The sequence below is a fragment of the Dasypus novemcinctus genome, chromosome 10 (genome assembly GCF_030445035.2).
Source record: "Dasypus novemcinctus isolate mDasNov1 chromosome 10, mDasNov1.1.hap2, whole genome shotgun sequence".
Taxonomy (NCBI): domain Eukaryota; kingdom Metazoa; phylum Chordata; class Mammalia; order Cingulata; family Dasypodidae; genus Dasypus; species Dasypus novemcinctus.
The window spans coordinates 11,103,264-11,127,953 of NC_080682.1; the positions used below are offsets into that span (position 1 = coordinate 11,103,264).

Here is a 24,690-nt window from a genome sequence, read left to right on the forward strand (position 1 = left end):
TTGCACTGCAGGAAACAGAGTCCAACGCCAGCTCTCTGAAGTAACAGGGTGTTTCTGGTTGTGATACATGTGGGGCAGGAACCATCAGACAACTAGGACCCTTGGGGCCTCAGCAGCTGTGTCCTGTAGTTATTCAGAGGAGTTATATTTCTATATCAATCTTCTGCCGATCTAGCTAAAACCTCCCTTATTTCCCTCTGCTTTCTGTATCTTTCGTCTGCCTTGTAGTTTCCACCCCTCAGCACTCCTGCTTCCTTTCCTGTCTCTGCTGCCACATCCCCTCTCCTGGCTTCTCTTTTGGCAACTGCTCAGCCTCAGCTCTGCCAGCTGCTTGCAGCTCTTTGTGCTCCCAGGTCAAGTTCCTGAGAAAGAAGCGGATTGGTTCAGCTCTCTGTGTCCTACAGCCTACTGATTGGCTGCCTTTGGGTCAGGTGACACACCAGACCATTCAGCTCTGCCTGATGGGGCCAGGATCACATGGTACAAACATGGCGTCTGGGACTGAGGGTGTGGCGGGTCCCATGACTGACATTCCTGCTCTTGAGCCCTCCTAGGGGGTGCTCGTCCTTTCTGAGCTGCTTGGACTTTGGAAGTCTGAAGCTCATGCTTTCCTCTATGAAGTATGGTATCCTGACCATCCCATCCTTTTTTTTTTTTTTTTTCGGTAAAAGGAAGAATTAGAATCCAAACCCCATTTCATTAAGGAGAGTTGGGAGCATTGGCAGGGAAGCAAGATGGCTTCTGTCTGCCCCCCACTCCCCAAATACCTACAGCCCACCCCTCCAAAGCCCCTACAGGTGCCCTTGGCCAGCGCAGCTGCCCAGCCAGCCCTTGTTTGCATGAAGTGGAAGCCCGTGAGACGTCGCCTTTCACGACCTGCTTGATCCTCACATATGGGGTGGTGGGGCAACTGCCAGTCCAGAAGCTGTCGTGTGCCACTCCACTGTTTGGAGTGGATCCCACTGTGTTAGGTTCCTGAGGCTGCTGTAACAAATTACCTCAGACTTAGTGGCTTAAAACAACACAAATTTATTCTCATTTAGCTGGAGGCCAGAAGTCCAAAAACTGTTTTCCTGAGTTAAAACCGAGGTGTTGGCAGAGCGGGGCTTCCTTTGGAGGACCTAGGGGAGAATGGGTTAAATTGCCTCTTCCAGGTCTGGTGGCTGCCGCATTCCTTGGTTTGTGGCTGCCTCACTCCAATCTATGCCTCCAGGTCGCAATGCTTTCCCTTCTGTCAAATCTCTCTCTGCCGTTCTCTTATAAATAAGTGCACTTATTTGGATCTACCTGGCTAATCTAGGATAATCTTTTCAGCTCAAAATCCTTAATTACATCTACAAACACCCCCTTTCCGATGAAGGCTGTGTTCATAGGTTTCTGGGATTACCTCAGGGATTAGACACCCGTGGACATAGCTGTCAGGGGTGTGTGTGTGTTTGTGTGTGTATGTGCGTTTTTTCAAGCTACCACACCACCAAGGGCTGTTCATTCAAGAAGCTCAGAGTCTTTTTGCTGAGCTGTGGCACCGGGTGTCTGAAGTGGAAGAGGCCAGCGCATTCTTTGAAGAGAGCTGTGTGAGTGCCAGCTGTGGGAGCTGACCGAGAGAGGGCCCGCTCGTGGGCGAGGGCCAAAGCGGTCTCTCTTCCAGTTCAGGAGTTTGAGAGTTGAGGCCCCCCACCCCCCTCCCATTTCACCTGCCTGTCCTAGAGTCTCACCCATATCAAGTTCACTCCTTTTTGGTCATGATGGATTGTTCTCTTAGAATTCCATTAAGATGACTCTCAGACATTTACATTTACTCCCCATTGGAAATTCAGTCAACATTCATTTGTCAAATGATGTCTAGTCAGATCCTGCAGGAAATGGGGCTCAGGATAGATTAGTAAGCAGTTTTGTGGATCTCTTCGTGTGCAGGTCTGGAATAAAAGTTCAGGCTGATGGGGCCTGTTCGAAGGAGAAAGCCGGGTCTAAGGGGTGAGGGATGCCGCGAGGACCCACTTATCGCACTGTTCAGAACACAAGGGTTCCACAGCTGAGGGTGAAACAGGATGAAATCCTGGTCTGCTCTACTCTCCAAGCCAAGTGCTCTGGAATGGGGCTGCAATGGCTTAGACAGAGATGCTTATCTTAAATTTCACATGAAGGCCCCTCATCCATCGGTCAAAGCTTCCACCTGGAAGAGGTGCCATTTTTTAATTCACACAAAGGCATTGTATGGGCTAGAGGGGTGCTGGATGCTGACGGGTGATATGGGGGCATCTTGAAGTTTTCCTGGGTACCCTGTAACATCTATACAGCGGGGTGGGGGCGGTGCCCAACCTATACCCAGGAGGGCTGAAGTACAGAAAAGAGACAGAAGAGAGATGGGCCTGTGCCTGCCCTCTGAGAGGGGTGGTTTGGGAGTGGGGGTGGCATGGAGAGGCAAGGCTAGGGTTTTGGGTGCCTCCCAGGATGCTGCTAGACCTTTCCTTTTGCCTGCCAGTCCTGGGAGCCCCTCCTGGGTCTGGCTCCTGCTCCCCTTCCCCAGCCAGCTTCCGTGGGGCATCTAAGCAAACACCGGGTCCCCGGTCAGCAAACGACCTCCTGGATGGGCTTTGGCCCCTCCCACCCCTGTGCCCCTCCCTCTGCTTGGGTCTTCCTTCCTGAGCAGAGCACAGGAGTGAGGATTCAGGGGATTTGTCAGCACCATTGAAAAACCAGGGGAAGCGGATTTGGCTCAATGGATAGAGCATCCACCTACCATATGGGAGGTCCAGAGTTCAAACCCAGGGCCTCCTTGACCCGTGTGGAGCTGGCCCACGTGCAGTGCTGATGTGCGCAAGGAGTGCCGTGCCATACAAGGGTGTCCCCCGTGTAGGGGAGCCCCACACGCAAGGAGCGCGCCCCATAAGGAGAGCCACCCAGCTCGAAAAAAGTGCAGCCTGCCCAGGAGTGGCACCGCACACACAGAGAGCTGATGCAGCAAGATGACACAACAAAAAGAGACACAGATTCCTGGTGCTGCTGACAGAAGAACACACAGCGGATGGACACAGAGAGCAGACAACTGGGGGATGGGGAACGGGAGAGAAATAAATAAATAATAATAAATAAATAAATAAAAAGAAAGAAAAACCAGGACTCTGTCTGACCAAGACGGTACAGCCTGCACATTAAGGTCCAGCCAGTCCCCGGGCAGCCTGCTCCTGTCGCCTAAGGACCTTGGGCTCTCCAGTTCCATCCCCTTCCTAGTCTCCTTTGAGCTCTGCACATCAGCAAGGAAACTGCTTCCTTGGTTCACCCTGAATTCCTAAACCTTGCTCAGGCTGAGCCAAAACCTTGGAACTGCAAGTTTATCTTGGAAATTTCCTCTCTCTCCTTCCTTGAGTGTCCTTTGCTTGGGTTTTCCTATTCATCTAATTACTGTTTACCTGGGCTCAAAGCCAAGCAGCTTAATTACTCTGCTCTTGTCTAGTGAAAAGTGTGCCATTCTCACCAGTCACCCTTGTACAGTCCAACCCAGCAAACTTTTATTTTTCTTTCTTAGAGAATTTGTGGGTTTACAGAACAATCATGCATAAAATATAGATTCCCATATACCACCCTATAATTAACACTTTATATTGGTGTGGAACATTTGCTAAAATTGATGAAAGCACATTTTGTATAATTGTATTATTAACTATAGTCCAAGTTTAAAAAAATCTTTTTAAATTTTGTTTATCTATTTATATATTTTTTAGTCCATGCTTTAACTTAGTGTTCATTGTATAGTGCAGTTCCATGGATTTAAAAATTTTTTAAAATTATTACCATATATACAACCTAATATTTCCCCTTTCAGCCACATTCAGAAATATATATGTATATATTTCAGTGCTGTTAATCATATTCACAGTGTTGTGCTACCAACATCACCATCCTTTACCAAAACATTTCCATCATTCCAAATAGGAACCCTGTACATTTTAAGCCTTAATTTCCCATACTGTATCCTCATCCTGTTCCCCAGTAAACTATATTCTAGATTCTGACTCTGAGTTTGCTTATTCTAATTAGTTCATATTAGTGAGATCTTACAATATTTGTTCTTACAATCTTACAATATTTATCCTCTTATGTCTGGTTTATTTCACTTATTTCACAAGGTTCTTTTGTGTTGTCACATACATCAGGACTTCATTCCTTTTTATGGCTGAATAATATTCCATTGTGAACAATGTCACATTTTGTTTATCCATTCATCTGTTGATGGATACTTGGGTTACTTTCATCTTTTGGCAATTGTGAATAATGCTGTTATGAACATTGTTGTGCAAATATCTGTTCAAGTGTCTGCTTTCAATTCTTTTGGGTAGTGGAATTGCTGGGTCATATGGTAATTCTAAAAAACTTAACTTTTTAAGGAACTGCCAAAACTCTCATAGCAGCTGCACTGTTTTACATTCCCACCGGAATGAATGTGTTTCTATTTCTCCTTATCCTATCCATTTGTAACATTGTTATTTATTTATTTTTAATAGCAGCCATTCTAATGGGCGTGAAATGGTATTTCAGTTTGGTTTTGATTTGCATTTTCCTAATGGCTAATGAGGTTGAGCATCTTTTCATGTGTTTTCTGGCCTTTTGTACATCTTCTTTGGAAAGATGTCTATTCAAGCCTATTTCCTAGGCTGATGAAAGTAGATATGGGAAGTGGACTTGGCCCAATGGATAGGGCATCTGCCTACCACATGGGAGGTCCAGGGTTCAAACCCGGGGCATCCTTGACCCGTGTGCAGCTGGCCCATGTGCCGTGCTAATGTGTGCAAGGAATGCCCTGCCATGTAGGGGTGTCCCCCGCATAGGGGAGCCCCATGTGCAAGAAGTGCACCCCGTAAGGAGAGCCGCCCAGTGTGAAAGAAAGTGCAACCTGTCCAAGAATGGCGCTGCACAAACGGAGAGCTGACACAACAAGATGATGCAACAAAAAGAAACAGATTCCTGGTGCCACTGATAAGGATAGAAGCGGTCACAGAAGAACACACAGTGAATGGACACAGAGAGCAGACAAATGGGGGGGGGGCGGAGATAAATAAATCTTTAAAGAAAAAGAAAGTAGATACCTTGAAATGGGTTGGCTTAGCAATGGGAATTTATTAGCTTACAGAGTTGAGGCTGAGAAAAATGCCCAAATCAAGGCACCATCAAGGCAATGTTTTCTTCCCAAAGACCAGTTGCTAGTAATCCTTGGCTCCTCTGCCACATGGCAAGGCACATGGTGGTGTCTGCTAGTCTTTCCCTTCTCTTCTGGTTTCATTGCTTTCAGCTTCTTTCTTCTATTGCTTTCTCTCTCTTGGTATTCATTCCATTTATAAAGAACTGGAGTAAGAGGATTAAGACCCATCCTGGGGAAGTGGAATAGGCTCAACTGATAGGGCATCTGCCTACCACATGGGAGGTCCAGGGTTCTAACCCAGGGCCTCCTGACCTGTGTGATGAGCTGGCTCATGCGTAGTGCTGATGCATGCAAGGAGTGATGTGTCCCCCGTGTTGAGGAGCCCCACACACAAGGAGTGTGCCCTGTAAGGAGAGCTGCCCCATGCAAAATAAGTGCAGCCTGTCCAGGAGTGGTGCTGTACACACAGAGAGCTGACACAGCAAGATGATGCAACAAAAAAAGACACAAATTCCTGGTGCCACTGACAAGAATGTATGCAGACACAGGAGAACACACAGCGAATGGACACAGAGAGCAGACAATGGGGTGGGGGGAATGGGAGAGAAAAAGGAAAAAAAGACCCATCCTGAATGAGGTTCATCACACTTTAATTGAAGTAGCCTCATCAAAAGGTCCTATGTACAGTGGGCGCACACCCACTGGAATGGATTAAATTTAAGATCATGTCTTTCTGGTGGTAGATACACCTTCAAACAACCAGAGAGTCTTTTGCCCATTTTTATTTTTATTTATTTATTATTTATTTTTTCAAATTCTACTCAATTTATTGATTTTTAAAAAAATATTACATTACAAAAATATGAGGTCCCCGTTCACCCCCACCGCCTCCACCCCACCACTCCCACCACAGTAACACTCTCCCCCATCATCATGACACATTCATTGCATCTAGTGAGTACATCTCTGGGCATCGCTGCACCCCATGGCCTGTGGTCCACACCATAGCCCACGCTCTCCCACGTTCCATCCAGTGGGCCATGGGAGGACATACAATGTCCGGCAATTGTCCCTGCAGCACCACCCCGGACAACTCCAAGTCCCGAAAATGCCTCGACATTTCATCTCTTCCTCCCATTCCCTGCACCCAGCAGCCACCATGGCCACTTTTTCCACACCAATTTTTGCCCATTTTTAAACTGGGTTGTTTGTCTTTTTGTTGTTAAGTTGAAGGATTTCTTTATGTATTCTAGATATTAAACCTTTATTGGATATGTGGTTTCCAAATATTTCTCCCATTGTGTAGGCTATCATTTGCTTTCATGATAAAGTCCTTTGAGGCACAAATGGTTTTAATTTTGATGAGGTCCAACATATCTATTTTTCCTTTTGTTGTTTGTGCTTTGGGTGGAAATTCTAAGAAACCATTGCCTAACACAAGGTCCTGAAGATGATTCCCTACATTTCCTTCTAGGAGTTTGATAATCCTGGCTCTTATATTTAGGTCTTTGATCCATTTAGAGTTTATTTTAATATGATATGTGAGGTAGGGGTTCTCCTTTTTGGTTTGAAAATGAAGATTCATTTTCCCAATTGAGTGGTCTTACCACTGTGTTAAAAATCGGTCTAAGAGTCAGCTCTTCCTATAGTTAGTATAGTTAGTAATCAGTCAGAGCTACCTAAATCACCTGTTTGGGGAGCTGAGGGGGCTTAGTGATTGAGCATTGGCTTCCCACACACACGGTCTGGGGTTCAATTCCCAGCCCCAGTACCTTAAAAAAAATAGTAAAAAAATTAAATCACCTGTTTGGGGGGCCCAGAAGACCAGAGGAGCATCCTGCAACATCCTTGGAAGAATGGAAGGAAGAGACTGCCCATATGCTGTGAATATTTTGTGAGTAGAGCACTCCACACCATGGAGGTCAATGCCTATTCCCCACTGGTGGCACAAATCACCTCAGGAGCTATTCCCAAAAAATTCCCAAAACATGGGGAGGAAGAAATGACCAGGCACCAATTTCAGCAACTGATTAGTAAATTCTGGTGACTGAAGTCCAATCGTAAGACCAGCTAAAGTTTGAAACTGTGTAAGTCAGAAAGAGGCCAGTAGCCTCCATTTTAACTCTGCCCCTGGCATAAGGGGAAGCCGGGCTGATTGAAAATCACAGTGAAGGTAGGGACTGGCTTCTTTCCACCCAGGTCTGATTGCAGCCCTAGCCTAGGCTCCAGCCCCACCTCTGGCAGGGAAGAAGCTGGTGGGACCTGCACCAGCCTCTCCAAACAACTGCAGGCAGTTTTGGCCCACACAGGCTTGAGTGTTGGGCACTCCACTGGTTCCATCCTTGCCTCTGATAGGGTAGAAGAGATTGCTCCCCCACCCTCTCAGGGCACCTGCAGTCACTTTTGGCCTGTACAGACTAGATTTCTGGACACACTGCAGGCTCCATTCTCATCCCTGGCAGGGGAGAACAGGTAAGAGTACTTCATTAGTCTACCTGGGTAACTGCCAGTTTTGACTCACACAGCTTAGTTTGTTGCCCACACCTGTGACTCCATCCCTGCCCCAGACAGGGAAGGAAAGGGCATGGAACTTCACCAGTCTCTCCAGGAAACCACAAATGGTCTTGACCTGTACAGCTTGGATTACTGCAATATGTGGCTCCATCCTTGACCCTGGCAGGGAGAACTCATGGGGCAATGCGGGCAGCTTCAGCCACCATGGCTTATAGTACCAACCACATCGTTGGCTCCTATTTCACAACTAGCAAGGGAGAAAGAAACAGATGAAAGAAAGCTGAATACACTGGATAAAAATGAGGCACTATAAAGCTCCAAAGTAAGCTGAACCAAGTTTCAAAGAGGGGCTGTGGCCCAGAGCCAATCAAATAAAAAGCCCTAGACTAAAGAGGGAAATGGGACCAAGAATAAATACATATAGTAAATCAGATGCTGGGATACCAACAAAAAATTACAATCCATACCTAGAAACAGGAAGATATGGCCTAGTCAAAGGACCAAGCTAAGCCTTCAGGTGACATAAGGGAGTTGAGACCAATAATCATAGATGTTCAAACAAATCTCCTTAATGATTTCAGTGAAATGGCTAAAGAGATTAAGGACATTAAGAAGACACTGGGTGAGCACAAAGAGCACATAAAAAATAGCAGATCTTATGGGAATGAAAGGCACAATAAATGAAATAAAAAATATACTTGAGGCATATAACAGCAGATTTGACGAGGCAGAAGAAAGAACCAGTGAACTTGAAGACAGGGCAGAAAAGTGAACATACAAAAGAACAGATAAAAGAATGGAAAAAATTGAACAGGGTCTCAGGGAACTAAATGATGACAAGATACATGCAAACATACCTATCATAGGTATCCCAGAAGGAGAAGAGAAGGAAAAGAGCAGACAGAGTATTTGAGGAAATAATGGTAGAAAATTTCCCAACCCTATTAGAGGACATAGATACCTGTGTTCAGGAATCACAACACACTCCCATCTGAATAAATTTGAATAGACCTACTCCAAGACACATACTAATCAGAATGTCAAATGCCAAAGATAAAGAGAGAATCCTGAGAAAGTAAGAGAAAAATGATGCATAACATATAAAGAATACCCAATAAGATTAAGTTCTGATTTCTTGTCAGGAACCATGGAGGCAAGAAGGCAGTGGAATGATATATTTAAGACCCTGGAAGAGAAAAACTGCCAGCAAAGAATCTTATATTTGGCAAGACTGTCTTTCAAAAATGAGTGTGAGTGGGAAGCAGTGCCACTGGATAATGCAAGTGGATGCAGAACACACAGCGAATGGACACAGAGAGCAGACAATGGGGCAGGAGGAGGGGAAATAAATAAATAAAATAAATCTTTTAAAAAATGAGGGTGAGTTTGAACAGATAAATAGAAACTGAGAGAGTTCGTAATGAAGAGACTAGCATTTCAGGAAATACTTAAGGGAGTGCTACAGCCTGAAAGAAAAGACAGGAGAGGGAGCCTTGGAAGAGAGTCTAGAAATGATGATTTTATCAGTAAAAGTAACCAAAAAGAGTGGTGAAAATAAGACATTATAGATAAAACCCAAATATCAAAATGGGTGAATAAACTCCCCAGTCAAAAGACACGGTCTGGGGAATCAATAAGAAAGTATAAGCCATCTATATACTGTCTAGTAGAGACTCACCATAGACCCAAGAATACAAATAGATTGAAAGTGAAAGGTTGGAAAAATACACTCCATGCATGCAGTAACCAAAAAAAAAAAAAAAAGCTGGAGTAGCTATATGTGTATCAGATGAAATACTTTAAAAACAAAACTGTTATTAGAGACAAGGAAGGTAATTAAAGACTAATAAAAGGGACAATTCACCAGGAGGAAATAATAATCATAAATGTGTATGCACCTAACCAGAATGCCCCAAGGTCTATGAGGTAAACAATGGCAAAACTTAAGGAAGAAATAGATATCTCTACAGTAATAGTTGGAGACTTCAATACACTACTCTCATCTTTGGATAGTTCATCTGGGCAGAGGATCAATAAAGAAACAGCGATCTTGAATAATAATATGATAAATGAACTAAATCTAATAGACATATACAGAACATTGCACCCCTAAATAGCAGGATATACCTTCTTCTCCAGTGCTCATGGATCATTCTTCAGGATAGACCATATGTTGGGTCATAAAGCAGAACTCAATATCTTTTACAAGCTTGTATTATACAAAACACTTTCTCAGTCATAATGGAATAAAACTGGAAATCAACAACAGGCAGAAAAAGGAGATTAAACAACACACTTAAATAATCAGTGGGTCAAATAAGGAATTGCAAGAGAAATCAATAATTATCTTGAGACAAATGAAAGTGAGAATACAATATATCAGAACCTATGGGATGCAGCAAAAGTAGTGCTGAGAGGGAAATTTATAGCCCTCAAGGCTTACATTAAAGAAGAAGCAAGAGCTAAAATCAATGACTTAACTACACAGGTGGAGGAACTAGAAAAGAAAAGCAATCTATGCCCAAAGCAAGCAGAAGGAATGAAATAAAAGAGATCAGAGAAGAAATAAATGAAACTGAGAACCAAAAAACAACAGAGAAAAAACCTCTCAAAGTTGGTTCTTCAAGAAGATTAAAAAAGAAGACAAACTCTTAGCTTTTCTAACAAAGAAAAAAAAGAGACTATGCAAATAAATAAAATAAAAAATGAAAATGGGGACGTTACTACTGACCCCACAGAAATGAAAGAGACCATAAGAGGATACTATGAGCAACTGTACACCAACAAACTAGACAATGTAGGTGAAATGGAAAAATTCCTAGGAACATCTGAATACCCTACACTGACCCTGGAAGAAATAGAAGACCTCAAAAAACCAATCATAAGCGAGGAGATTGCAACAGTCATCAAATAACTCCCCAAAATGAAAGCCCAGGACCTGATGGCGTCACAGGTGAATTCTACCAAGCATTCAAAGGCGACTTAATCCAATCTTACTCAACCTCTTTCAAAAAATTGAAGAGAAAAGAACACTACCAAACCCATTCTATGAATTTAATATCACCATAATAACAAAGTCAGATGAAGATATTATGAAAAAAGAAAATTATGGACCCATTTCCTGAATGAATATGGATGCAAAAATCCTCAACAAAATACTTGCTCATTGAATTCAATAATACATCAAAGAATTATTCATCATGATCAATGGATTTTATCCCAGGCATGCAGGGGTGGTTCCAAACAAGAAAATCAATCAGTGTGATATACTACATTAATAAATCAAAGAAAAATCACATGATTTTTGGCAGATTGAGGCAGAAAAGGCAGTTGACAAAAACCAGCATCCTTTCTTGATGAAAGACAGTCCAAAAGATAGGAATCAAAGGAAACTTTCTCAACATGATAAAGGGCATATATGAAAAACCTACAGCTAGTCCTGCACTCAATGGTGAAAGACTGAAAGCTTTCCTAGTGAGATTGGAAAGAAGACAAAGATGTCCACTGTCACCACTGTTGTTCAATATAGTGATAGAGGTTCTAACTAGAGCAATCAGGCAAGAAACAGAAATAAAAGGTATCCATATCCAAATTGGAAAGGAAGAAATAAGACTTTCCCTATTTGCAGATCACGTTATATTCAGAAACCCTGAAAAATCCACAATAAAGTTCCCAGAGCTAATAAATGAGTTCAGCAAATAGGCAGGATACAAGATTAATATGCAAAAATGAGTAGTGTTTCTATACAGTACTAGTAATGAGCAATCTAAGGAGAAAGTCAGGGAAAAAAACTCCATTTACAACAGTGACAAAAAGAATGAAATATTTAGTAATAAACTTAACTGAGGACATAAAGCACTTGTATTCAGAAAATTACAATGCATTGCTAAAAGAAATCAAAGAGGATTTAAATAAATGGAAGAACATTCTGTGTTCAAGGTTGGGAAGACTAAACATCATTACGATGTCAGTTCTACCCAAAGTGATACATAGATTTAATACAATCCTGATAAAAATTCCAACAGCCTAAAAAAAAAAAAAAAGAAATAGGAAACCCAATTATCAAATTTATCTGGAAGGGTAAGGGGTCCCATAAGGCCAGAAAGATTTTGAAAAGGAAGAACAAAGTTGGAGGACTGTCACTTCCAGACTTGAAATCATATTACCTAGCTGCAATAGTAAAAACAGCATGGCACTGGCATCAGGATAGGCATATAGACCAAGGGAACTGAATTGATAGTTCAGAAACAGCTGTTCACATCTAGGGTCAAGTGATTTTTCGACAAGACTGTCAAACCTACTCATATGTGTCAGAACAATCTATTTAACAAATGGTGCTAGGAGAACTGGATATTTATATCCAAAAGAAAGGAAGAGAACCCCTACCTCAAACCTTAGACAAAAATTAACTCAAAATGGATCAAAGACCTAAATGTAAAAGTGAGAACCATAAAACTCCCAGAAGAAAATGTAGGGAAATATCTTCATGACCTGGTGATAGGTGGTGGTTTCTTAAACATTATACCCAAAGTACAAGCAACAAAAGAAAAAATGGATAAATGGGACCTTCTTCAACTTAAACATTTTTGTGCTTCTAAGGACTTTGTCAAGAAGGTGAAAAGGCAACCTTCTCAATGGGAGAAAATATTAGGAAACCACGTATCTGATAAGGGTTTGATTTCCATGCTATATAAAGAGTTCATACAATTCAACAATAGAAGAGCAAGCAATCCAATTTAAAAATGGGCAAAAGACTTAAATAGATATTTCTCCAAAGAGGAAATACAAATGGTGAAAAAGCACAAGAAAAAAAATGTTCAGTAAATATCACTAACCACAGGGAAATGCAAATAAAACTGCAGTGAGATATCATCTCACACCTCATAGAATGGTCATTATAAAAAAACAAACAAAACTGGAGAGGATGTGGAGAAACAGGAACACTCCTCACTGTTGGTGGGAATATAGAATAGCCTCTGTGGAAGACAGTTTTTCAGTTTCTTAGGAAGCTAAATATAGAACTGCCACATGATCTGGCAATCTCTCTACTAGGAATATATCCAGAAGAACTGAGAACAGCGACGTGAGTGCTTGTTCTGCAGCACATATACTAAAATTGGAGCAATACAAAGAAGATTAGCATGGTCCCTGCACAAGGATGACACATAAATTCGTGAAGGGTTCCATATTTAAAAAAACAAAACACAACAAAAAACCCCAGTGATGTGAACAGACATTTGCACACTGATGTTCACAGCAGCATTATTCATAATTGCCAAAAAATGGAAACATCACAAGAGTCCATCAACCAATGAATGGATAAACAAAAAGTGGTATACACACATGATGTAATACTATGCGGCTGTAAGAAGAAATGAAATTGGGACACATATGATAACGCGGATGAACCCTGAAGACATTATGCTGAGTGAAATAAACCAGGCACAAAAAGACAAATATTGTATGGTATCACTAATGTGAACTAAATACAAAGAATAAACACATGGAGGTAAATGTAGACTATAGGTTACTAGGAGACAGGACAAGGACTGAGAAGGGGTACTGATGCTTAGTTTGTAGAATTTTCAATTAGCTTGACTGAAAAAGTGTGGAAATGGATAGAGTTGAAGGTAATGCATTCAGTGAGAGTAACTAACGTGGCTGGCTTATAAATGAGATTGTGGCTGAAAAGGGTAGTCTAGGGATGAAAATGTGAACTGAAAGAAAGCTGGAGAATAAGCTAGGGACCAAATAACAGTGAAGCCAGCAGAGGTGGATGAGGGTTGTGGTTGGGAAAAGTGGACATGGTGGCTGATGGGTATGGGGAAAGGCAGGAAGAGATGAGAGGTGGAGGCGTCTTTGGGACATGGAGCTGCCCTGGATGGTGCTTCAGAGGCAATCACCGGACATTGTAAATCCTCACAGGGCTCACTGGATGGAATGGGGGAGAGTATGGGCCATGATGTGGACCATTGACTATGAGGTGCAGAGGTGCCCAAAGATGTACTTACCAAATCCAATGGATGTGTCATGATGATGGGAACGAGTGTTGCTGGGGGGGGGGAGAGGTGGGGTGGGGGGGTGGGGTTGAATGGGACCTCACATATATATTTTTAATGTAATATTATTACAAAGTCAATGAAAAAAAAGAAAAAAAAATAAAATAAAAAAAAATAAAATCAATTTATCTAAAAAAAAAATAATACAAATACAAGAATGTTCTTCTATGAACTAGAAGAAATGTACGTCCCTATTACAAGGTGGTGAGAAAATAGTAACGCATGGGAAAAATACAGTTAATATAACTTATGGACTGTAGTTAACAGCAATATTGTAATATTTTTGCACCAATGTCAAAGAAGGTACTATATCAACGCTAAGGGTCAATAATGTGGGATAAGGGATTTTTTCCTTTGGAATAAGGAAAATGTTCAAAGATTTACTGGGGCAATGACAGCACAACTCTGTGATGAAAGTGAGAGCCACTGAACGTACACTTTGACTAGAATGAGCAAGGCGTGGAACTATATAACTCAGTGAATCATGTGGTGGAAGATGGACTGTGGTTAACAGTACAAATATGAGAGTGTTTGCTCATGAACTATAACAAATATGCAATACTAATACAGAGTGTTTATAATAGGGGGTATATAGAAAAAATATACCAAGTGTACACTATGGACCATAGCTAGTGGTAATAGGCTGATTGTGTGTTTTTCATGATCTGTAACAAATGTTCCACAACAATGTCTGGTGTTGGTGGAGGAGTGATGTATGAGAATTCTGCACACTGGGCATGTTTGTTTTGTAAACTCACAACTTCTGTAATAAAAAAAAGAGAGAGAGAAGAACAGTTTAATTTAGGGTGATGACAGTGGATGCGGAGAGAAGGAAATTGATGTGCAGTATATTTCCCAGGTTGAAGTCAAATAATTAATTATTGAACCTTCTTAGGTAGGTAAACGAACATCAAGAATAGTAAAAAAAGACTAACTAAAAAAATTAGTTGGCCAAAAATGTGAGGGTTGATTTTGGAGCTCTCAGTTTGATTCCACTGGTCTAAATGACTGTCCTTGTGTTAGTACTGTTTTGAATACTGTGGCTTTGTAATAAGTTTTAGGCTGTTTTGAATACTGTGGCTTTGTAATAAGTTTTAAGATCAGGAGGTGTGAGTCCTCCAACCTCATTCTTCTTTTTCAAATGGCTTTGGCAATTTGGGGCCCATTACCCTTCCAAATAAATTTTTTTATCCTCCCCCCTCCCCCCGCCCCCGTGGCTTTTTTGCTTGCTCTCTGTTCTTCCATGTCTGTATTTATTTATTTATCACCCCCCCCGCCTCCCCGCCCTGGCCCACTGCCCTGGTGGCTGGCTTGTTGTCTGTTCTCCGTGTCCATTTGTTGTGCACTCCTCTGTGTGTGTTTTTTTTTTTTTTTGCTTGTCTCCCTTTTTGTTGTGTCACCTGGATGAGTCGGTACTCCGTGGCGCTGGTGGGCAAGCCTGCCTTCACAAGGAGGCCCTGGGACGTGAAGCCAGGGCCCCCATATGGTAGATGGGAGCCCAACTGATTGAGCCACACCTGCTTCCCCCTTCCATATAAATTTCATGATTGACTTTTTTATTTCTGCAGGGAAGGTTTTGGAAGTTTGATTGGGATAACATTGAATCTACAAATCTCTTTGGTAGGATTGACATCTTAACAATATTTAGTCTTCTAATCCATGAACATAGAATGTCCTTCCATTTATTTAGGCCCTCTTTGATTTCTTTCAACAACATTTTGTAGTTTTATGTGCACAAGTCCATTACATCCTTGGTTAGATTTATTCCTAGATATTGGATTCTTTTAGTTGCTATTGTAAATTAAATTTTTTCTTGATTTCCTTTTCTTGTTCTTTGCTTGTGTATAGAAACATTGTAGATTTTTGGGTGTTGATCTTGTACCCTGCCACTTTGCTGAATTCATTTTTTAGCTCTTAGCAGGACCTTGTGGCACAATGGTAGCAAGTCTGACTCCATTTATTAGCTCTAGGAGTTTCGTTGTGGATTTTTTCAGGATTTTCTGTATATAAATGTCATCTGCAAATAGGGAAAGTTTTATTTCTTCCTTCCAATTTGGATGCCTTTTATTTCTGTTTCTTGTCTGATTGCTCTGGCAAGAACTTTCAGTACAATGTTGAATAACAATGGTGATAGTGGACATCTTTGTCTTGTTCCTGATCTTAGAGAGAAAGATTTCAGTCTTTCATCATTAAGTAGGATGTTAGCTGTGGGTTTTTCATATAAGCCCTTTATCATATTGAGGAAATTTCTTTCCAGTCGTAGTGTTCTGATTTTATCAAGAAGGGATGTCACATGTCTTTTCTGCATCAATTGAGATGATCATGTATTTTTTTCCCTTAATTCTGTTAATGTGCTGTATTACATTAATTGGTTTTCTCATGTTGAGCAACACTTGCATACCTGGGATAAATCCCACTTGATCTTGGTGTATAATTCTTTAAAAAAAAGCCATATATATATATTTTCCCCTCCTCCCCTACTCCTGCCCTGTTGCTTTGCTATGTGTGGTGTCTTCTCTTCTAATTTTCTCTCCTCTAGGAGTCACTGGGATTTGATCCTGGAGAACTCTGATGGGGAACTCACCATGTGGGCACTCACGCGGGCACTGGCTTGCTATGTAGGCACGCTTTCTCTTTTTTTTCACCAGGAGGCCCCAGGGATGGAACCCAGGGCCTCCCATATGGTAGGCAGAAGCTCTATCACTTGAGCCACATCCACTTCCTGATGTATAATTCTTCTAATGTGTTTTTGGATTCTGTTTGCTAGTATTTTGTTGAGGATTTTTGCATCTAAATTCACAAAAGATATTGGTCTGTATTTTTCTTTCATTATGATATCTTTGTCTGGCTTTGGTATGAGGGCGATCCTGGCCTCATAGAATGAATTAGGGAGTGTTCCATCCTTCAAATTTTTAGAAGAGGTTGAACAGAATTGAAATTAAATATTTTTGGAATGTTTTGTAAAATTCCCCTGTCATGTGCTCTGGTGCTGGGATTTTCTTTGTTGGGAGGTTTTTGATTACTGGTTCAATCTCTTTACTTGATCTGTCAAGATCTTCTATTTCTTCTTTAAAAAAAAAGGAGATTTATTTATTTATTTCCTCCTCTTTCCCCTCCTCTCCCCCCACCCTGCTGTTTTTGCTGTCTGTGTCCATCTGCTGTGTGATCTTCCATATCTATTTCTCTTTTTTTCTTGTATTCTCATTTTTTCTCCTCTAGGATCCACTGGGATTCCATCCTGGGGACCTCTAATGCGGAGAGAGTTTCCCTGTCAGCTGCACCACCACAGTTCCTGGTTTCTGCTGTGCTTCACCTTGACTCTCCCCTTCGTCTCACTTTTGTTGCATCATCATCTTGCTGCATGACTCACTTGTGTGGGCACTGGCTCACTGTGCAGGCACTCATGCAGGTACTTGGCTCACTGTGTGGGCACCCACATGGGCACTTGGCTCACCATGTGGGCACTGGCTTGCCATATGGGCACGCTTTCTTTTTCACCAGGATGCCTCAGGGATCAAACCTGGGTCCTCCTATATGGTAAGAGGAAGCCCTATCTCTTGAGCCACACCCACTTCCCTTCTATTTCTTCTTGATTCAGTGAAGGTAGTTTGTGTCCATTTCATCTAGGTTATCTAACTTAACATACAGTTGTTCATAGTTTCCTCTTATAGTTCCTTTTATTTCAATGGGTTGATAGTAATGTCTCCCTTTTCATTTCTGCTTTTGGTTATTTTTATCCTCTGTTTTGTTCTTTAACAGTCTAGCTAAAGGTTTGTCAATTTTATTGATCTTTACAAAGAACCAAATTCTGGTTTTGCTGATTCTATTATTTTTTTCTCTATTTCATTTATATCTGCTCTAATATTTGTTATTTCTTTCCTTCTGTTCACTTTGGGTTTAGTTTGCTCCTTTTTCCCCCTAGTTCTTCCAGCTTTGTGATTGGGTCTCTGATTTGAAGTCTTTCTTCTTTTTTAACGTAAGCATTTAGAGCTGTAAATTTCCTTCTCTGTACCACTTTTGCTATTTCCCATAGGTTTTGGTATGTTGTATTTTCATTTTCATTTGCCTCAAAGATGTCCTAATTTCCCTTTGATTTTCTCTTTAACCCATCGTTTGTTGAAGAGTATGTTTACTTTCGATGTATTTGTGAATTTTCCATTTCTCCATCCATTATTGATAGCTAGCTTCCTTCCGTGGTGGATAAAGAATATGCATTGTATAATTTCAATATTTTTGAATTTATTAAGACTTGTTTTGTGATATAAAATATGCTCCATCCTGGAGAATGATCAATGTGCACAGGAGAAGGATATATATTCTCTTGTTGTTGGGTAAATTGTTCTATATAAGCCTCTTAGGTCTAGTTGGTTTAGAGTATTGTTAAAATATTGTATTTTCTTATTGATCTTATGACTGGATAAGATGTTCTATCCATTATTGAAAATGGCTTATTAAAGCCTACTATTAATGTAAAACAGTCAATTTCTCCCTTCAAATCTGTTAATATTTCTTCATATATTTTGGGACACTATTCATACATGATTATATATACTATATATATACATATAAAGTTACTGCTTGTTGAATTGACTCATTTTTCAGTATAAAATGACCATCTTTGTCCGTTGTAACTGTTTTTGACTTAAGGTATATTTTATATGATATTAGTATAGCAACCCCAGCTCTCTTCCGTTTACTGTTTTATGGTATATTTTTTTCCATCCTTTCACTTTCAACCTACTTGTACCCTTGAATTTAAGGTGAGTTTCTTGCAGACAAAATATGGTTGGCTCACGGTTTTTAAATCCATTCTGCTAACCTCTGATTTTTTTTTTTTTTTTTAATTCTAGGGCTAATTCCTTGTTACATAAACTTATTTACATAGTCAACATATATCTGGACATTTCCTGTGAACCAGGCACTATGGGGAACACAGAAGACCATAAAATGTGTTTTCTTTTCGTTAGTAGCATACATCCTAATGAGGATCCAAGAGGTCAAATAAAGGCAACTGTGTGCCATTGCCATCTGCCCTATTGTTTGTTCAAGGTACCTTTTTCCAGTGAATTCTGGCACTGATTCCAAAGACTTTGTTCTGGTCAGCCATTATAAGTCAGAGGTGGCTCTTGAAATGACACCTGTAGGTATTTGTGGATGTTCTGTTTCTTCTCTTTTGTGTGTGTTTGTGTGTATTAGTCAGCCAAAGGGGTGCTGATGCAAAATACCAGAAATCTGCTGGGTGTTATAAAGGGTATTTATTTGGGTTAGTTGCTTACAGATACTAGGCCATAAAGCATAAGTTACTTCCCTCACCCAAGTCTATTTGGAGCAAGATGGCTGCTGATGCCTGTGAGGGTTCAGGCTTCCTGGGTTCCTACATTCCTGGGGCTTACTTTTCTCTGGGTTCAAGGTTCCTTTCTTCTTGGGGATGTTTTCTCTTTCCTCTGTGTGCTGACTTTCTGGGGCTCCAGTGTAAGTCTTCAAACTCCAACATTAGAACTTCAACATCAGAAACCCTCAACTCTGTTCTTTGCCATGACTTTTATCTGTGAGTCCCCACCCCTTGGTGGGTGGAGACTCAACGCCCTAATCATAACTCAGTCATGTCCAGGTACAGATCAGATTACAAATATAATCCAATATTGCTTTTTGGAATTCATCAATTATATCAAACTGCTACAGTGTGTATAATGTACATATGTGTATTTGTGTGCATGGTTCACATGCATAAAGTGTCAATAACCATACCTTTCATAGGAAAAGATGGATTTGGAATTATGAGTAAACCAGAGTTCCAGGAAAAACAGGAACTGTATCAGGAAGAGGGAGTCTGGAGCACCACCAGCGAACATAACACCCTAACCAGTTGCGGTGTGAGCTGCTGGACTGACCTAAAGCCTCAGGAGGATATTGGATAGGGAAGGCCTGACCTCTGCTCTGGCAGATGGTGCCCTGCATGACCTCACTTACAGTGAAGTGGAAACAAGTCGTAGTGAGAGAAAGAGTACACTAAGGCCGGCCATCCCAGGGCTGGGCCTGGGTGCACAAAGGGATTTGATAGAGCAGGACATGGGGAAAGAGTGGAGAAGAGAAAATTGTTTTTGCATTACATACATGCCACACTCCTCACTTAAGGGCTCTCAAGTGGTAATAAGGTAAAAGAAGTTCCAGTCATCCTCTGGCAGAGGATTGGATTACTGGGAATTGGTATTTTTCTTAGAATTTGATGTGAGGCTTTGCAATGACTTACTACTCCATACAAAATGACCAGTTCAGGATGGAGTGCCAACAAAGCCTATTTGTCATTCTGGCTCTAGTTCAGCTTTCACCAACAGGGAGCTTTCATTTAAGGGTTTGATATTACATAGAAGTGGAGGGTGTGGCTATTTCTCTGTACTTGAGTTGCTGAGGACAAAATGGCCTCTTAGTTAAGCAGTTAGTGTCCAGAAGAGAACACCGTGACAGAACATGCTTTCTCCAAAGGGCATACCAGATCCCTCAGTGGCGTGCCTCTAACCTGCTCTCGAGGAGGCCAACTCAGTCCAAGCAATTTCAGAAAGCCGTTAGTGTCTCTCTTGCTGAAAGCCGCTTGTATTTTCAAGTCTCCTAATCTCCAGATGGATCAAGAGGCCAATGATGGTCTATATTAGAAATCATTCTTACTGTAACTGCAGACAGGAGGGAAGGAAAGAGTAGGTTGATGTAGGAGCTGCATGCACCTAAATGTGGCACACAGTAGGGTTTCTCCAAACATGGACCTTAGACCATCTGAGTCAAAATCACTGGGATAAATACCAAACACACATTTCTGGACCCCATCTCAGATCTACTGAAGGGAGGCAGGGGAAAGCAGGAGTTTTCACGTTCAACAAGACTCCCATTATAGTTTGAGAAAAACTCACATCTTGGGTGGATGAGTTTGTTCTGGGTACTCTACTTGATATTTTATATAGATTCAGAGTTTGTTGTTATAGAGGCGCTAGCTTGTCCCAGAGACTCAGGAATCTGCCTACCTTCAGAAAAATCCAGGCTCTGCTACTTGCTAATGAGTGACCCTGATCAAGTTTCTTGATCTTTCTGAGTCTTATTTTCTCACCTGCTAAAAAAAATGAGGAAACACAATAATATAATACCTCCCTTCATTGGGTTATTGGGATGATAAAATAAAATAATGATATAAAATCCTTAGCACAGTTTCTGGCACATAGTAAATGTTTAATGGATGGTAGCAAATATTAAAAATGGAAATCACTGGGGAAAGAGAAACTCCATGAGCCCTAGTGCCTCTGGTTTGCTTATGTAGAAACTGCAAAAAAGCAATTGCTATAACAGACCTAATTTTATAATATGGGTTTATTAGACAGGTTAGGAAAGGTCTGAAAGAAAAAAAAACACAATCCAGTATTAACATGTAATGTACCAAATGTCCGTCCATTGTCTTCCTTGCTAGGACATTATATAACTGTGACCATTTACTGAGGACACCACACACTATCACTAAGTCTCACAACTCTGAAACGTAGGTAGTATGATTCCCATTTCAAATTTAAGAAAACTGAGGCTGGAGAGAAAAGACGAATTACTCAACATTCCTAGGTGACTTAAGTGGTGGAACTGGGATTTGGACCCAGGTTTTTCTGGTGCTAAGTCCAAGGAAATTTCTTTTTTTTTTTTTTTTTAAAGATTTATTTTATTATTTATTTAATTTCCCCCCCCTCCCCTGGTTGTCTGTTCTTGGTGTCTATTCTCTGCGTCTTGTTTCTTTGTCCGCTTCTGTTGTCGTCAGCGGCACGGGAAGTGTGGGCGGCGCCATTCCTGGGCAGGCTGCTCTTTCTTTTCACGCTGGGCGGCTTTCCTCACAGGGCGCACTCCTTGCGCGTGGGGCTCCCCCACGCGGGGACACCCTTGCGTGGCACGGCACTCCTTGCGCGCATCGGCACTGCGCATGGCCAGCTCCACACGGGTCAAGGAGGCCCGGGGTTTGAACCGCGGACCTCCTATATGGTAGACGGACGCCCTAACCACTGGGCCAAAGTCCGTTTCCCAGTCCAAGGAAATTTCACCACACTCTGCTGCTTCTCACGTGATAGAGGGATCTAAAAGATTATTATTGGAGTGAGCAGTGTGGTCGATTGTACACAAGTAGGGAGGAGGTGCCAGCCTAGGCCACTATGGGCTACTCCTTGCCACAAAAACACATCTTTCCAGTTCCAGAATGTCACCTCCTGCAGCTGCAGTCTTCAGCTGCCCATCATTCCACTGAGTTCTGAAGAACATAGACTTTTCTGGAAGAAACTCCTTTCTTCAGTGCTTCAGGCCAGTTGTGAGTCTCAGAGTAAGTGGACAGAATATCAAATACTTGATAGATGGCCAGTATCTCTGAATGATAGTTTTTTCCATTCTGGCATCTCACCATATATTCCTGGATTGGCAAATGGACTGTATGGACAGTGTTCTTGGGTCTTTTCTTTTCTTTTTTTTCAAAGATTTATTTATTTATTTATTTCTCTCCCCTCCCCCCCACCCCGATTGCTGTGTCGTCTTTGTCCGCTTCTGTTGTGAGCAGCATGGGAATCTGTGTTTCTTTTTGTTGCGTCATCTTGTTATGTCAGCTCTCCGTGTGTGCGGCACCATTCCTGGGCAGGCTGCACTTTCTTTCGCACTGGGCGGCTCTCCTCATTGGGTGCACTCCTTGTGCGTGGGGCTCCCCCACATGGGGGACACCCCTGCGTTTCTTGCGCGCATCAGCACTGCGCATGGGCCAGCTCCACACGGGTCAAGGAGGCCCGGGGTTCGAACTGCGGACCTCCCATGTGGCAGACGGATGCCCTAACCTCTGGGCCAAGTCCACCATCTGTACTTGGGTCTTTTGAAACATTACCTTCTTCTGAATGCTTTCACCCACAAGTCCACCAAGGATGTAAATTTTGTTTAGATCAGTATCTTCAAGAGCATATCCTGAGTCAGGAGTCAGGTGCACAAGAGTTTTCAGAGGAAATAAATGAAAGTGGTCTTCTTCTGTTGTGTCCAGCAGGTAACTAGAAAATCTGCTATTCATCCTCAAATGCTCTTCACACAGGGGACAGTCCACTGTGAATCCAGTGAGGCGGAGCAAAAAATTCCTCTCAGCTATTTTGTTTGAATCAAATAACCTTTGGATCTGTCCAGCCAGTCTACTTTATTCCTTCTTAGACATGTGGTGGGTCATACTCAAATCAATAGACAGTCTTGGTCCTGAATGTTTGGTTTCAAAAGTCTCATTTTGGTTAAGGCTCTCAGAAAACATTTGCTGTGCTGAGGGCAGAAGTCTGGATTTTTGGCACAATTGGTTTTTCTTCTTTCTTTTGTTCTTTGCAGGAACTACCCTTTCCCAGTGTCTCTGTTTTCTTTGCACATTTTTTGAGCACTATGTTGCAATGCCAGGAGGCAGGGTCTCTGCCTTTCAGCTCTCACGTTCCACAGAAGCTGGAAGCTGTAGAAGCTAGAAGCTTTCAGAGATGCTATCTTTACCTATCTTCTGGGATGCCTTCTTGCCCCTGCAGCACACATGACTCTGTTTTCTGGGCATTCCCTTCCAATTTCCAGTCCCTATGCTTAATCTCTTGTCTTGTGTTTTGTTTATGTTTATTCTGTTTGGACTCTTGGATGTGCATATCCACTTTTTTTTTTTTTTTGCTAAGTTTGTTTGGTTCTTGGTCATTATTTCTTTAAATATTCCTTCTGCCTCTTTCTCTCTTTCTTCTCCTTCTGGGACTCCTATAGTGTGATATTGGTATGCTTGATGGTATCCTAGAGGTGTTTTAGGCTATTTTCACTTTTTATGATTCTTTTTTCTTTCTATTCCTCAGCCTGACTCATTTCAATTATCTTGTCTTCAAGTTCACTGATTCTTTCTTCTGCTAGCTTGAATCTGCTGTTGAAACCTTCCTAGGAATTTTTCATTTCCATGTTGTGGCCTTCAACTCTAGTAGTTCTGTTTGGTTCCTCTTAAAAATTTCTATCTCCTTACTAAGACTCTTGTATTGCTTATTCATTTTTATCCTGATATCCTTTAGTTCTTTCTCTGTATTTTCTTTAATCTCCTTGAGCATTTTTTAAAAAAATTACTTTTTAAAATTTATTTCTTTCCCCTCCCTCCCCCCAGTTGTCTGCTCTCTATGTCCATTTGCTGTGTGTTCTTCTGTGACCGCTTCTATACTTATCAGTGGCACCAGGAATCTGTGTTTCTTTTTTGTTGTGTCATCTTGTTGTGTCAGCTCTCTGTGTGTGTGGTGCCATTCTTGGGCAGGCTGCACTTTCTTTCATGCTGGGTGGCTCTCCTTACAGGGCACACTCCTTGCACGTGGGGCTCCCCTATGTGGGGGACACCCCCGCGTGGCATGGCACTCCTTGTGCGCATCAGCGCTGTGCATGGGCCAGCTCCACACGGGTCAAGGAGGCCTGGGGTTTGAACTGCAGACTTTCCATGTGGTAGGTGAATGCCCTATCCATTGGGCCAAGTCGGTCTCCCTCCTTGAGCATTTTTAAGATTGTTTTTAAAAGTCTTTGGGAAAAAAATGTCATTGTTTGATATGTCCACATTTTAGTCTTCTTCACTGATGTTTTTTGTAGTTTTATCTGCTTCCTTTGGATGGGCCATCATTTCCTGTTTCTTTTGTTTGTCTTTTATCTTTTTGTTGCACACTGTACATTTTAATATTTAAAAATATTAACTGTTGGATTTATTCCCTGAGATGTCTGTTTCTTGATTTTTCAACCCGTTCATGGTAAGGCAGAGAATATTTTGAGCTTCAGCTCTCCTTCAGGAAGGCCCAGCCGAGGTGAATGTATTGTGCAGCATCCTCCCTTTTTTGAGATGGTCTTTTTTTAAAAAATTCTATAGATGAGTTTACCTTTTTTATTTTAAAACAAATAAAGGAAATCACATACAGATGTATAAAGTGAAGTCTTTGTAACTACCACCCAGAGTAAGAAATAGAA

General features: G+C 41.6%; 1 protein-coding gene, 1 non-coding gene and 1 pseudogene across 3 annotated transcripts in view; 2 read left to right on the top strand and 1 right to left on the bottom strand.

The window, feature by feature from the left end:
• The window catches only part of PLAAT3 (phospholipase A and acyltransferase 3), a 55,334-nt gene that overhangs the window by 26,065 nt on the left and 4,579 nt on the right, over positions 1–24,690 (top strand). The window lies entirely within an intron of this gene.
• Positions 1,968–23,885, bottom strand: LOC101417809 (tRNA methyltransferase 10 homolog B-like; annotated as a pseudogene).
• LOC111762535 (U6 spliceosomal RNA) lies at positions 12,739–12,844 on the top strand. Its single transcript, XR_002795638.1, has one exon. It is a non-coding gene; the product is annotated as a U6 spliceosomal RNA (small nuclear RNA).